Source organism: Symphalangus syndactylus, chromosome 7, assembly GCF_028878055.3.
Source record: "Symphalangus syndactylus isolate Jambi chromosome 7, NHGRI_mSymSyn1-v2.1_pri, whole genome shotgun sequence".
NCBI lineage: Eukaryota > Metazoa > Chordata > Mammalia > Primates > Hylobatidae > Symphalangus > Symphalangus syndactylus.
The window spans coordinates 20,211,913-20,225,635 of NC_072429.2; the positions used below are offsets into that span (position 1 = coordinate 20,211,913).

At 37.1% G+C, this 13,723-nt stretch overlaps 1 protein-coding gene across 1 annotated transcript in view; it reads right to left on the reverse strand.

Moving 5' to 3' along the window:
• TENM2 (teneurin transmembrane protein 2) overlaps positions 1 to 12,086 on the reverse strand; it is a 1,678,453-nt gene extending 1,666,367 nt beyond the window's left edge. The window contains exon 1 of the mRNA XM_055285322.2: positions 12,034 to 12,086. The gene's annotated coding sequence lies outside the window, so the exon portion shown is untranslated. The remainder of the gene's footprint in view (positions 1 to 12,033) is intronic.
• Between the last annotated feature and the right edge of the window lie 1,637 nt (positions 12,087 to 13,723).

The window sequence follows — 13,723 nt, forward strand, 5'->3', positions numbered from 1 at the left end:
GTGAAGCTATTGAAACTTTGTTTTAATGAAAGAAAAATGTGAGGACTTTAGATCATAAGAGATGTTCTGTATACCTTAATATAAGAGCATGTCTTAATCATTTAAATTATGTATCACATTTATTCCTTCAATCAAAATTTACTAAGCACCCAAAGCTTAGGTAGAATACAAAAAAAAAAAAAAAAAAAAAAAAACAGAATAAAATATAACTAAAAGAAAAAGCTGGGAGGTGGGTCTCTTAGTAATGCTCACCATAGTGGTAGGTCCCTCCGTGGAGTCTGTAGTTTTTATTACTTTTATACCATTGGATAATTTGTAAATTTTTTATAAAGTTGAGGATCAAATAGAATTGATTTTTTTTTGCTTTGTTTACAATTGATTTGATGTACTTTTTTGTTCTCTACTATTTCTGAGAAATGTATTTTTTTTTTAACCTTTGGAACATTTATTTTGGGACAGTTGACAACAATAGTGTCCCATGCCCCTGCATCACGGAAGCCCTCCCCTAACTATGCACTTATGGATCTACGACTCAGAACTGTCTCCCAGGTAAGGAAGCTGTGTGAACTTGTCCAGTAATTAAGTTTCCTTGTGCCTTTGTTTCTCATGTGTGAAATGAGGATTCTATTATTTGCTTCAGGCTGTTGATTGGAGATTTAAAATAAGTTGTACTGCATTTAGCACAAGGCCTGGCACAAGGTAAATGCCTTATAAATGTTGCTTATTAGTAGTCATACAGTTAACCCCTGAACAGTGCAGGGGTAAGGGGTGCTGGCTTCTGTGCAGTTGAAAATCCATGTACAACTTTTGACTCCCAGAAAGCTTACCATTGACAGAAGCCTTACTGATAAAATAAACAGTCAATTAACACATATCTTGGATGTTATGTGAATTATGTGCAGTATTCTTATTTTAAAAAGTAGGCTAGAGAAAAGAAAATGTTATTAAGAATATCATAAGAAAGAGAATATGTATTTACTATTCGTTAAGTGGAAGTGGGTCATCATGAAGGTCTTCCTCCTTGTAGACTTTATGTTGAGTTGGCTGAGGAGGAGAAGATGAGGATTGGTCTGACTGTCTCAGGGGTGGCAGAGGTGAAAAGGGTGGAGAAGGAAGGGGAGGCGGGAGATGCAGGCACATTGATGTAACTGTTATTGAAAAAGAAAAACAAGCCCAGGTGTGGTGGCTCACTGCTATAATCTCAGCACTTTGGGGGGCCGAGGCAGGCAGATCACGAGGTCAGGAGACCAAGACCATCCTGGCCAACATGGCGAAACCCTGTCTCTACTAAAAACAAAATACAAAAATTAGCTGGGCGTTATGGTACATGCCTATAATCCCAGCTACTTGGGAGGCTGAGGCAGAAGAATCGCTTGAATCAGGGAGTTGGAGGTTGCAATGAGCCGAGATTGCACCACTGCACTCCAGCCTGGCCAGCCTGGCAACAGAGCGAGACTCCATCTCAAAAAAAAAAAAAAAAAAAAAAAAGAAAGAAAAAGAAAATAAAAAGAAAAACAAGCATATAAGTGGACCTGTGCAGTTCAAGGCCATGTTTTCAAAGCGTCAAGTGTACTTTTTATGATCGTACGGCATGGGATCTGGCCTCAAGTAGTTCTCAATTAGTAAGGAAACCAGGCATGTGTGCAGTGAAATGGCAGCATTTGTACATTTAATGAAAATGAATCCAAACATACATGCCAAAGAAAAAAATTTTTGTTTTAAACTCTACCATTTCCCCTCCTTACCTTAAATTAGACTTTATAGTCTATTCTCCAATAAAGGAAACTTATAAATGAAATACAGAGTAAAAAGAGAGTTAAGTTTTGACTTTGAAACTACAAGGACCTTGATCTAGGTGACTTACATTCACTCCCTTTGCAGGGTAACTTGTTACTTTTCCAGTTAACGAGACAGAATACTTTTTTTTAACTGCTAACAGTGGGTTCATCCATGGGATTTGCTGTGACCAATAGAATGAGGCAGAAGTTGAAGTGTGACAGTTCTAAACTGAGACCTTAAAAGGATCCTTCGTTTCTATTTGCCCTCTTATGGTTTTGACATCTCATAAGAAGATCATGCTGAAGGAAACCAGAATATTTCACCCCAAAATATGACTAAAGTAAAGCAACAGCCTCAAGGTGTCTTTGACTTTGCCCTCCACCCCTGTCTTTCAACCCTTTGTCTCTCTCCCAAAGCACAGGATAAGGCTATTCTCTGAAGTTCCCTTATATACTCAGAAATTAGACCCCCAAAGAGGAACACAACTGCTTTCCATCCCCTCCCTGAAATCTCATTATCTACCAAGGAAAGAAGACTGAGCAATGCAATTACACCTGGATGGACTTTTTCCCAAGATGATGCCTGTTTCTGGAGCTCATACAAATTCCAAAGAGAATCAATTACAAGTTAATTTCTGTCTTCCAGGTCCATTCTTTTTTCCTAATAACCATTTGCTGCCCCTCAAAAACATTGTCTACATTCCCCATCTCTCCTCTTCCCTATAAGCAAGGGTATATAAATTTCTGTACCTCACTAGTTTATTGGGCAATCATTCCCCTGTGATTCTCCCACACTATGAACATTAAAATAATGTTTGCTTGTTTTATCCATGGTGAATCTGCCTTTTGTAGTTGAATTTTTAGTGAAGTTTGAGAGGGTAAAGGGGAAGTTTTCCCTTGGCCCCTACAACGCCTGGCCCTCTGGTCTCAGGAGAAGGATGAGAGACATACAGAACAGAGCCACCACAGCCAAATCAGCCCAGCCTAGCCTAGAATAGCCTGTGCCAAGTCAACCAGCAGAGTTGTGTGCCAACTAAGTGTTTAATGTTTGCCACCATGGTTTATGTTCGCTTTGCAGTTTCAGCGTTAAAAAGCTAACCAATACAAAGAGTTCTAACTTGTTGATAAATTAAAATTATTTTTTATTTTTAAATATAACTTTTACTTTTTCAAATCACTGGCTTTATTCTTACCACCCAATATTTTCTTCTCGTTTTCCCATTACATAACATACACGTTGGGCAAATTGCATAGCTGTTTACTTCAGTCATATACTAAAAAACAAACAACAAAATAGTGTGGTGCTGGCATAAAGACAGTCATATAGACTAATAGAATAAAATACAGAGCCCAGAAATAAACTCTCATATATACCAACAAATAATTTTTCAATAAGGGCACCAAGACCACTTAATGGGAAAAGGAAAGTCTTTTCAACAAACAGTGTGGGGAAACTGGATATCCACATACAAATGAATGAAATTAAACTCTTACCTTATACCATAGGCACACATTAACTCAAAGTAGATCACAGAGCTAAACATTAACAGCTAAAACTATAGAATTCTTAGAAGAAAACATATGGGGAAAGATATTTATGATGCTGGACTTTGCAATGACTCCTTCAATATGACATCAAAAGAACAGACAACAAAAGACAAAAGAAATAAATTGGACATCATCAAAACTAAAGGCTTTTGTGCATCAAAGGACACTATCAACAGAGTAAAAAGACGATTTACAGAATGGGAGAAAATATTTGCAAGTCATGTATCTGATAGGTGACTATCACTACATTCCCCATCTCTCCTCTTCCTATAAGCAAGGGTATATCTAGTGATATCTAGAATATATTAAGAACTTTTACAACCCAAAAACACCAACAAAATCCAACTTAAAAATGGACAACTTTAGGAGATATACCTAATGCTAAATGACGAGTTAATGGGTGCAGCACACCAACATGGCACATGGATACATATGTAACAAACCTGCACATTGTGCACATGTACCCTAAAACTTAAAGTATAATAATAAAAAAACATGGACAAAAGACTTGAATGGACATATTTAAAAAAAACAAAAACCAAAATATAAATGGCCAATAAACACATGAAAAGATGCTCAACGTAATTTCCTTAATCATTAGAAAAATGCAAATCAAAACCACAATGAGATACCACTTTATACCCACTGGAACACTCATTATAAACACAAACAAAACAACAATAGAAAACAACAGGTGTTGATGAGGATGTGGAGAAAATGGAATCCTTGTGTATTTCTGGCAGGTATGTAAAATGGTGTAGCCCTACTTGAAAGCGGAATGGTGGCTCTTCAAAAAAAGAAAATAATAATAAACCTGGAATTACTATATATTCCAGCAATTCCGCTTTTAGGTATGCTACCAAAAGAATTGAAACCAGGGACTCAAACTGATTTTGGTACACTCATGTTTCTAACAGTATTATTCATGATAACCAAAACATATCAACAATCCAAGTATTTATCAAGTGGATAAACAAATGTGAAATATACATGCAATGGAACATTATTTCACCTCAAAAAGGAATGAAATCCTGACACATATTACAACATAAGTGAACCTTGAAGACATTATGCTAAGTAAAATAAATCAGCCATGAAAGAACAAATACTGTATGATTCCAACTATGTGAAGTACTTAGGGTAGTCACATTCACAGAGACAGAGAGCACAAGGGTGGTCGACAGACACTGGGGTAAAGGGAAGTTAGTGTTTATTGGGTATTAAGTTTCAGTTTGGGAAGATAAAAAAGGTCTGGAGATAGACTGTGGTGATAGTTGCACAATGATGAGTGACTATACTTACGCCATCTAATTGTACACATAAAAATGGTTAAATGGTAAATTTTATATATGTTTCATCACGATAAAACAAATAAAACCTTACAAGCAAGCAAATTTATTCCAGACAATTTTACTCTTTTGAACCACCCAACTGAGCATTGATCCTCAGTCTGTCACTAAGTAAACCTCCAACTTAGGGTCCTAAATTGGAGGCAGGTGGAATGAAGAAGGCAGGTTGTACCTGTCGCTGACTGTTTTTATTTTGGCTCTCCTCCTACCTTGTTCTAGTTCTAGCTTTCTATAGTTAAAGTCTAGAGGAAGAGATGAGAGAGATATGAGGGCTTACTTAATGAAAAAATTCCACTGATTCTGGGGAAGATATAGTTTCTGTCACGTTCTGGCTTGGTATAGTGTGACTGCTGCTGTAGCCTCGGCTGGTATGTGGTTTCCATGCGTGGGATGCTCTCCCAGGATCTCTGCCTCTCACTTGGCTCTGCTCCCCATTGAAACCCTGTGGCAAGACTGCTGATTCTGTAACTCAGCAAGTATCCAGGCAGGGAGTGAGATGCCAGCTTCCCTTTACTATAATTTACTACCTATAATTTACTTTAAAATACATCGGTATAGACCGTGGGATATAATGACCTGTGCATTGAATTCATTCTCTTGGAAAAGTTAGTCCACATTTTATCTAGTCTAATCAGAAATGCATAGTCCAATGAAGGATAGCTAGCACTTGAAGATTTCAGTCAGGTATCTACAGATAGCTAAGACATGCATTTTAAATATCTCTGTCTAAATCTTTACTAGAGGACTTACTAACTAGAATTAGGTGTATGTGAAGAGTGAAGTGTGGAGTTTAAAATATGGGGGTGGCTAAAAAGCCTGTCCTTGTACAAACAGGGTGAACCATAACGAATCTGTCCACTCTTGCAACCTAACACATTTAGAGAAATACATTTAGTCCATGGCATTCTACGCTCTCTCTTGCCCACCTCGCCCCACAGTCTGAAGGATTCTGTTATCTGACTCAATTAGAAAATTAGTCGATCATGCTATCAGAACATTGTTGAAAACTTTCATGTGGCCGGTTGTCAAAGTACCTAATAGCCAGAGAGCACAAATTACCCGAGTTTATAGAAAAAGACTGAATGCTCCATTTTTGTGTCTGCTTGCTAAAAAATGTTTACATGAGTTGCAAAATTTGTTCCAGGCCCTTAGTAGGTGCTCAATAACGTCTGCAGAATAAATTGCATAGGAACCTAAAAGACCTTCTATTTCTCACTTGCGAAAGAAGAAATGAGGGCTGACTAGAAATTGAGCAATCAGGAAAATTTATTTATACATGAGAATCTGATACACAGGGAAAACTGGATACGGATAGCTAGCCAAATGAATAATAGATGGATAAATGAACTATTTCATTGCTTCCATGTCTGTTTACAATGGTTAAAGGGTTCATCTACCATCCTCTTTACATGCTTAACCTCTCCTTGGAGTCGGTTAAGCCCATTCCAGGCGACACCAAGTGAAGCATCTCCCTTGAGTCCAATTACACCCTCTTCCAAATAGGAGCCCTGTTACTTTCATGAAATCGTACAATCTCAGAGGAATAGCAGCTGCTTCTGCAGCTGTAATGCTGAGTAGAACCTTAAGTAAATAGCTAGAAAGGCCAGTGAACAATGAATTATAATAAACCAACTATAATTAGTAATAAAAGCCTTAAAATAACTGTACTCATGAGATAGTATTGGTCATATCCTTGCTGTGTTCTGGAAATAACAGAATCATTTTTTTTTCACCCAATATAACTACAATGGTAATTAAAAGCTGATTTAGGATCAAAGGCAACCTCAAGGTTATAAATGTAAGTAGCTCGCTCTGAAAGTGTAAGTAGCTTGTTCATATTCACGTATTCACATTAAAAAAAAGTGGGAAGGGGCTTTCGGGTTCTACTTTAGGATCAAAAAAAAGCTGGGAAAAACCAGCCGATAAGTGAACCAAATCACTCAATTGATACAAGAGCAATTTTTATGCTTAAAATTTTGAGGGAGAGAAGACATAAGTTGGCATGAGGGGGAAAAATCTGTTTATACAGTGTTTTCTCTCTGGAAAGGAAAATTTTAATTGCTAATATCCATAATATAAGACGTGAAAGAAATTGAACTAATAGTGAATAATATAAGCAAAAGTAGTTAAATGATACTTCCAACACTTTTTAGCAACAGGTAGGAACTTTCTGGGCCTAAACCAATTTCACCTGCTGCTGTGTGGTACAAATATCTATTTATCATTGTGCTTTTCTCACTGTTTCATAACCATTTATTATTACAGATTTAAAAAATTGTTTACTTGATGAAATTAAGATATCTAGCTATAAGCACAAAACCACAGCAGAAAGAATGTATCAAAATCATTAAGGGCAATGTTAATGTTAGATTTGGTGCTTCAGGATGAGTATAATATTCTGTTAATAAGGAGTCTTCAAGGGAAACACATGGTGTGATCCCGTATCGCTGGTATTAAACATAGTGAGCAAAATAAAAACAGACTTGCCCTCATGGAGTTTACAGTCCACCTAGAGAGACAGGCATTCATCAATTTATGACACAGATACATGTGCAATCACTAAGTGCTTTAAAGAGGAAGTCCAGAGGGCCATGAAAAGTGTAGGACAGAATTAGCTAGTCTTAGGAGGGTGGAGAGGTGGTCAGAGGATGAATCCCTGAAGAAGAGCTCTTTAGGACAGGAAGGATGACCACTAGGTGAAGGGACCCTGTGGAGGAGTGCCAGGGGAAAATGGCACGAGGGGGTGAGGGAACAGTCAGTTTCACGTGTGCAACAAAGTTCTATGGCTAAAGGTCGCATGGCACACAAGAGGAACTAACAAAAAGCCACTTTTTTCTACAAGAAAAATTTTGCAAATGTGTTTGTTTCATTGTTAAGCAGGTGTGGTACATCTGACATGAGTATTTTCTCTTCCCTCTTTATGCTGCTGGCATCCTTTCATGAGTTGAGACACAGCCCCAGAATCTTTGCTTAGTATTCCAGAGATTCACCAAGGCAAGCAGCTACCCATGTGTTAACCCCATCATAAAGGGTAGGAATCCAAGTGATTATTAATCTGTATGTCCCCAGTATCCAACTTCCTTTCATGTGACAGGTCCTGAATAAACATGGAATAACGCAAAGCATGAAGGAAGATCATGAGCAAGGACAGTAATGAGACAACGAGACTGTTGATTTATTCACTCATTTGTTAAAAAATATTATTGATCACCTACCAACTCCCAACCATTTTCTCTTCTGATTCATACAGATAGTCACAATGCAAACAGAAAAAATCTTTAATCTCATGGAGTTTACTTGCTAAGGGTATCAAAAGAGACCATAATAAAGTAATTAAATCAATAAACAAAAATAATATGTTGTGATAGATGCTATTATAAAGGCAATAAATGGGGTGATGACAGAATAACATACGCTACTCAAAAAAGTCTTCCCTAATTATGAGATATCTGAGCTGAGATATGAATGAAGGATGAAAACAAGTCCACTTTGGGAAGCACAGGTGAAGAGCAGACAGACACAGACACGTCAGGTTGAGGAAGAGCTGGAATATTCCAGGAAGAGACAGAGAGAGAGACTCATTCAGGCTATGTGGAGAGTGGTTAGCAAGCAGAAGAGGGGTAGGCTCTGGGGATCCAGAATCAGGCATGAGTAGAATCATGCAGGTATATCTAGGGCAAGGAAGATAGTCTAGATTTTCTTCTGAGACCATGGGAAAGTGAATGGCAGGTGTCAGGCTGCAGAGCAGGCAGCACCTCAGGGTGCATGTTTTACAGATATCTTTCTGATTGTTGGGTGGAGAAGAACTGAATTTCAAAGGGCAAGCATGATAGTACAAAGATATACCCAACACCAGTGATCACATGGTTTGTGAATAGGGAACCTATTTCTGTGTCTTGGCTACAAGGAAAAACAGAAATAAAGCACAACAAATATGTCAACCTACGAAGGTGAAAATAAAAACAGTTGACAGGAAAAGGTCATAGCATGACCATGTTATCTAACAGAATAAAATAATGAATGAACAAATGAGTGAAGAATGAGTGAGTGAATTAAACCCAGACATGAACTGAGGGATTTGTTTGTGTAAGTCCTATAAGCATTCATGAGTACACCAAAGAATACCTATCTATCTTAAACCAGGATCTTTTAATTTCAGCTACAATTTGTAACATGATCCTACCTCTAGTTCGCATTCCATTTGGCAAATATTTTCATGTAATATGGGCATACTGCTTTGAAAACAATATTTTTCTATTATCTAGCATCAAAACATTTTTATGCCTCAGATTAATTTTTTGCCTGAACTCCAGAGGAAACCCTTCTAATGATATTCTGATTGGTGTCAAGGAACACACTGTTTTAATTCATTCCAGCTGTGACAATTTGTGCTCATTTCTCTTCTCTGTGAAGGTGCACCTTCTGCTTGTGGCCACCTAATTCTTGACACTGGGTTTTCCACCATCATGATTTGACCTGGGTCCCTGGTTTCCCACCTTGGCCTTTTGACCTCTCCCATTTCCCACACTGAGGGTATATTCTCTTTGGCTTCTGACCTAAGCTTTTCTCATTAGCAGGCACTAATGAGCACTCCAGTGAAAGCAGAAAGGAGACCTCGTCACACCTCTATCTCTCCTGGAACTTATGTGATGCCAGGCCTGACTTCCAACCCAAAGAAAAGTGGGATCAAAATATGTTTACAGACTTATCATCATAAAAAGAAAGAAGTTTCTATTTTAGACCTATCTTACTGACTGAGCAAGGCTTCATAGTATTTGAGTCAAACAAATTTTTATCTTTTTTACTCTGTCCTATATAGAGTTCCTGGAACAATGTAAATGTCCAACATATTTAGAGTATTTGAGACACTGCCACATGTTTTCCACATGTTTTCTGGTTCAATTTTTATAAGGAACTCATCAGATGGATTCAATTTTTATTCCAATTTTAAAGGTTGGGAGACCATAATGTGAAGATGTTAAATAGCTTGCCAAGATTATATGGTTAGAAAAGTCAGGATTTATCTCAGACCTGTGTTATTCCACAACCCTCACCTTTAGCTACTATTAATAGCTGGAGTATCTTCCAAGAAAGTAAAACACTTATTCCTCTATGCTATATTTTGTACTTTATTCCTGGATTTAAAATAGATTAAATTCATGTCATAACAAGAAAACAGGATGTTTTAAGTGAAAAGGCTCCATGTATGAGTTGAAAACTTAATTATCATTATACTAGCATATCTAGCCAAAAAGATTTAAAATATTAAGAACAACATTAATTTTCTCTGTGGATTATTTTGGGATTGACATAATATAAAATAGCAGGCCAGCCATTCAAATTCTGCAACCAATTCTTAAGACTTGTCTAAAACCCAAATTATACCTTAATATATTCAACTGAATTTTAGTATCGTGGGTACCTTTTCTCACTCCTACATGAATTATTTTTCTTTCTGTCCCTAAACAGGAGGGGAAAATGTGTATTAACAAACAAGGTGTTGTAAAATTTGCAGAATATTAAAAATTTTGCTTCGAGGCTAGAAAACTCAGTTTATTTAATAATTCAAACCTGTCTTCCTAGGTGGGCTTCACAATTGCAATGAAAAGTTAGGAGCATGAGACTGCCTTCCCCAGGAAGCACACTCTTCTTAGCATACCGATCAGAGCGTTTTCCTCTTTGTCTTCAATAGATCAATAATATTGAGGCTGCTAAAGTATATGTCCAACAGAGGACTCCATTTCAGAATTCACTCCTGAAATTTTTTCCAACACAGCAGCTGATATTATCGGCAACTCAGCAATTTCTTACCTCCTCTGACCATAGCTTATATGTATCTAACATCAAGAGTTCTTATCCTAACTCTTTTACATTATAGCAGTTTCCTTTGGGATTATATTTCAGAAAGTAAAATGCTCTTTGGGAACTATTTAATTTTTCCTCGGCTTGTTCTTTTTCCTGCCCATCTATCCTTGCCCCCCTAAAATCCCACAGACTTGTCATTTTTTAAGTTGAAGTATCAGCTTTATCATAAAGTTTATCCTCTGTAGGCATGAACAAGCAAAACCAGAATGAAAGGAAAGAACTGAAACACCAAGAAAACACACACACACACAGCTATAAATCTGTAGAAAGCATACATACGTACAAGCAACCTACTTTGTGTTAAAAAAAAATAGAAAATCTCATTAAATCCTCACAAAAACACAGAAATGTCTAATGTTACAGGTTTAAAAGATAGATATTCTCAAGCATTTATTAAAAAGAAAATACTAACAAAAAATAATACATTAGTTGTAGGAGTTTTCAGAGTTTCAGAGTGCTGTTACATATGTTATCTCACTGCCTTTTTGGAGCTTGCACAAATCTAATGCAATGTGTAATTTGCCTCGGTACTGTGGCATGTTTCTATTTTATAAAAGAAAACTGTAAATAAGGTTAGATGTCCAAAAAAAGCAAAATAAACTGCTTACTAAATAGAGAGAAGGCATCCATGAAGATGGCAAGGACAGTCAAGTTTCGAGAAAGCACATAATTAACTATGGCTTGGAAGTTTTCCAAAATCTCATTCACCAACTGGCTAACACTTAGGCTGAAACACGCTGGGTGACAGGAAGAACTCTCAGGGTGAAAGCTACCAGCTCTGAAACAGAGCCTCATTAGAACACATCAGGGCTCCCTCCACGATGGCCCTTCCTGATCCAGGGCAATAGACGCAACGAAGCAAAAGGGGACCTCGACATGGGCTCATGTGACAGCATAGCCAAGTTATGATGATGGCTTAGATTGAAAATCAAGGAAAAAGGTCACACTAGTAAAAATTGTGAACACACAAAATTGAAACTCAACAGAGTCATAGATGGTAGATTTTATATCTATGTCTGTTCATGGATATTGGCATAATTTTTTAAAATGTTTTCCGTTATCATTTGTTTATTCAGTCATTTAAGTAACTTTCCTTAAGCAGCTGTACATCAGACAATGGGGGGTTAAAAAAATGAATATGAGAACAAGACACTGTCTTATCAGCAAGCTCCTGGACTAGAGATGAAACTGATGAGTAAGGAGAATTATGGTAAGTGGTAAGTTGAGAGTGTAATGAGGGACCCGAGTAACTAACTTAGCCTGGGAGGAGAGAGAAGCAGCTGTTTGTATTTTGATAAATACATGCATTTTTTTTCATGTATGTGAGTAGCAAGAAAGGTCACAATTCTGACTAAGAACAAGTAAAATAACAAATGAAGGTACTGCCGATTTGCATATTCACTTAGAAACAAGAATTCAAATACTTTGATTGGGTGAACACAGTAGTGACTCTTTAGTTTTATGACACATGTGCTGTCATTCCTGGGGATTACCTGCAGAAGAGCTTCAACAGCGGGCTGCTCTCTAAACACCATACAGAGCCGTCTGGATGTCTTCGTCGAATCTAGAAGAGATGAAAAGCACCAGCTAAAGCTATCAGCTTATGACACAAAGGTAGCACTGAGAATAAGTCATAGGAAATATCCACACCACAAAGATCTGCCCACCGAACACAGAGAATGCCAAGGACATAGGTGGATTAGTGGGTTTATCTCAGAAGTGACAGGTTTCTGCATTTCAGAAGCATCATGCTGGAGTGGGTGATAGAAGAGCTTTATATGAATAAAACCAAGATCCCCATTCACTGGAAAACCTTGGACTTCTTTGTTGATCTAAACCCAGTCTGGAAATCCTAGATTAACCCGATACAGCCAGTTTTTCTTCTGTTTCAGTTGCTGCTTCCATGAGGATTTGAGCAAATTCTGAAATGCAACGCCTGTCACTATAACCATTAACAAACATGATATGGAAGTAAAGAGAAAACACTTTAAAAAAAAAAAATTCTGCTTTTAATAGTTTTGCTTTCTTCCCAAAGGTCACACAAGCTATTTGTCTGTCTCTCTGTTGAGTGGCTGTATTCATTTCATTTCATCATTTAGAGAGATAATCAGAAGTCATTATTTGTCTTAGATTTGGACTTAATTCAATTCACTGAAAAGAAACGCAAAGGGCAAACACTGTGAAAGCCGCCAAACAGGACACCTTACTCTGAGTCAACTATCTCATGGGTAAGTCTTTCTGCTGGGTTCAATCTTACATGAGAATCTGAAGAGAATTTACAACATGCCACCATAACACACTTGTGAATTTCTTTTAATGCTGGTAGCAGAAGTTAAACATAATAACCACAAGAAAATTACATTTAGGCCTTCTCTAAGCATGAACTTGAGAATGAAGGTGACAAGGCAAATATTTAGGACTATACACAAGTGTAGAGACACCTGATGATTTTATCAGGTTCCTGAATTGCTTTGGGACTTTTGTCTGAGTTCTGACAGGCAATCAGATGAAAACTGTCAATTCTGATAATTGGAAAATACCTATTTAGAAAAATCTGATGTTGGAGCTCTAAAATATTTCTCACTCTACCTGCATTAGAGTTTCCGGAACTGCAATCACAAGAGAAACACAGTGGAAATGGAAAAGCAGATGTTTTGGCCTCTATTTCCAAGGTAACTGTACTAACAGCTAATTTTTAATGAATATTAGCTCTAAAGAGCTTTGCTTCTTGGGCCTAGCTTTTCAAACAGGAACCTAAAACCCTCTGCAGAACTTTGTTTTGATGAGCATGATAGTTCCCTTTGCTTCTGAAAAGAAAATAACAATAATTAAGCACTTAAAGCTTCTGCAGATGAGCCTATTTTTTTTCCCTCTTAAAAAAAATCATCGGACTCTTTGTAAACAGGACCTAATTAATATAACTAGTTTCATCATAATTATCAACCTTGTAAGACAAATTTTGTATCCATGATGTACAATTTGCACAGAATTCCCTAAGTTGTAACTATGGAGAAAATTACTGGTCATCAGAGTTTACCAATTGGCACTGTAAAGAAATACTAAACTCATTAGAATAGCAGGCTTCATTTACCAGAAGACATTAAAATCCTGTCAATGTGATTTCCATCATGAAGGTTTTCACTGAAATAATAAAAAATGAATGAAGGAAATCAAATGTAGTCA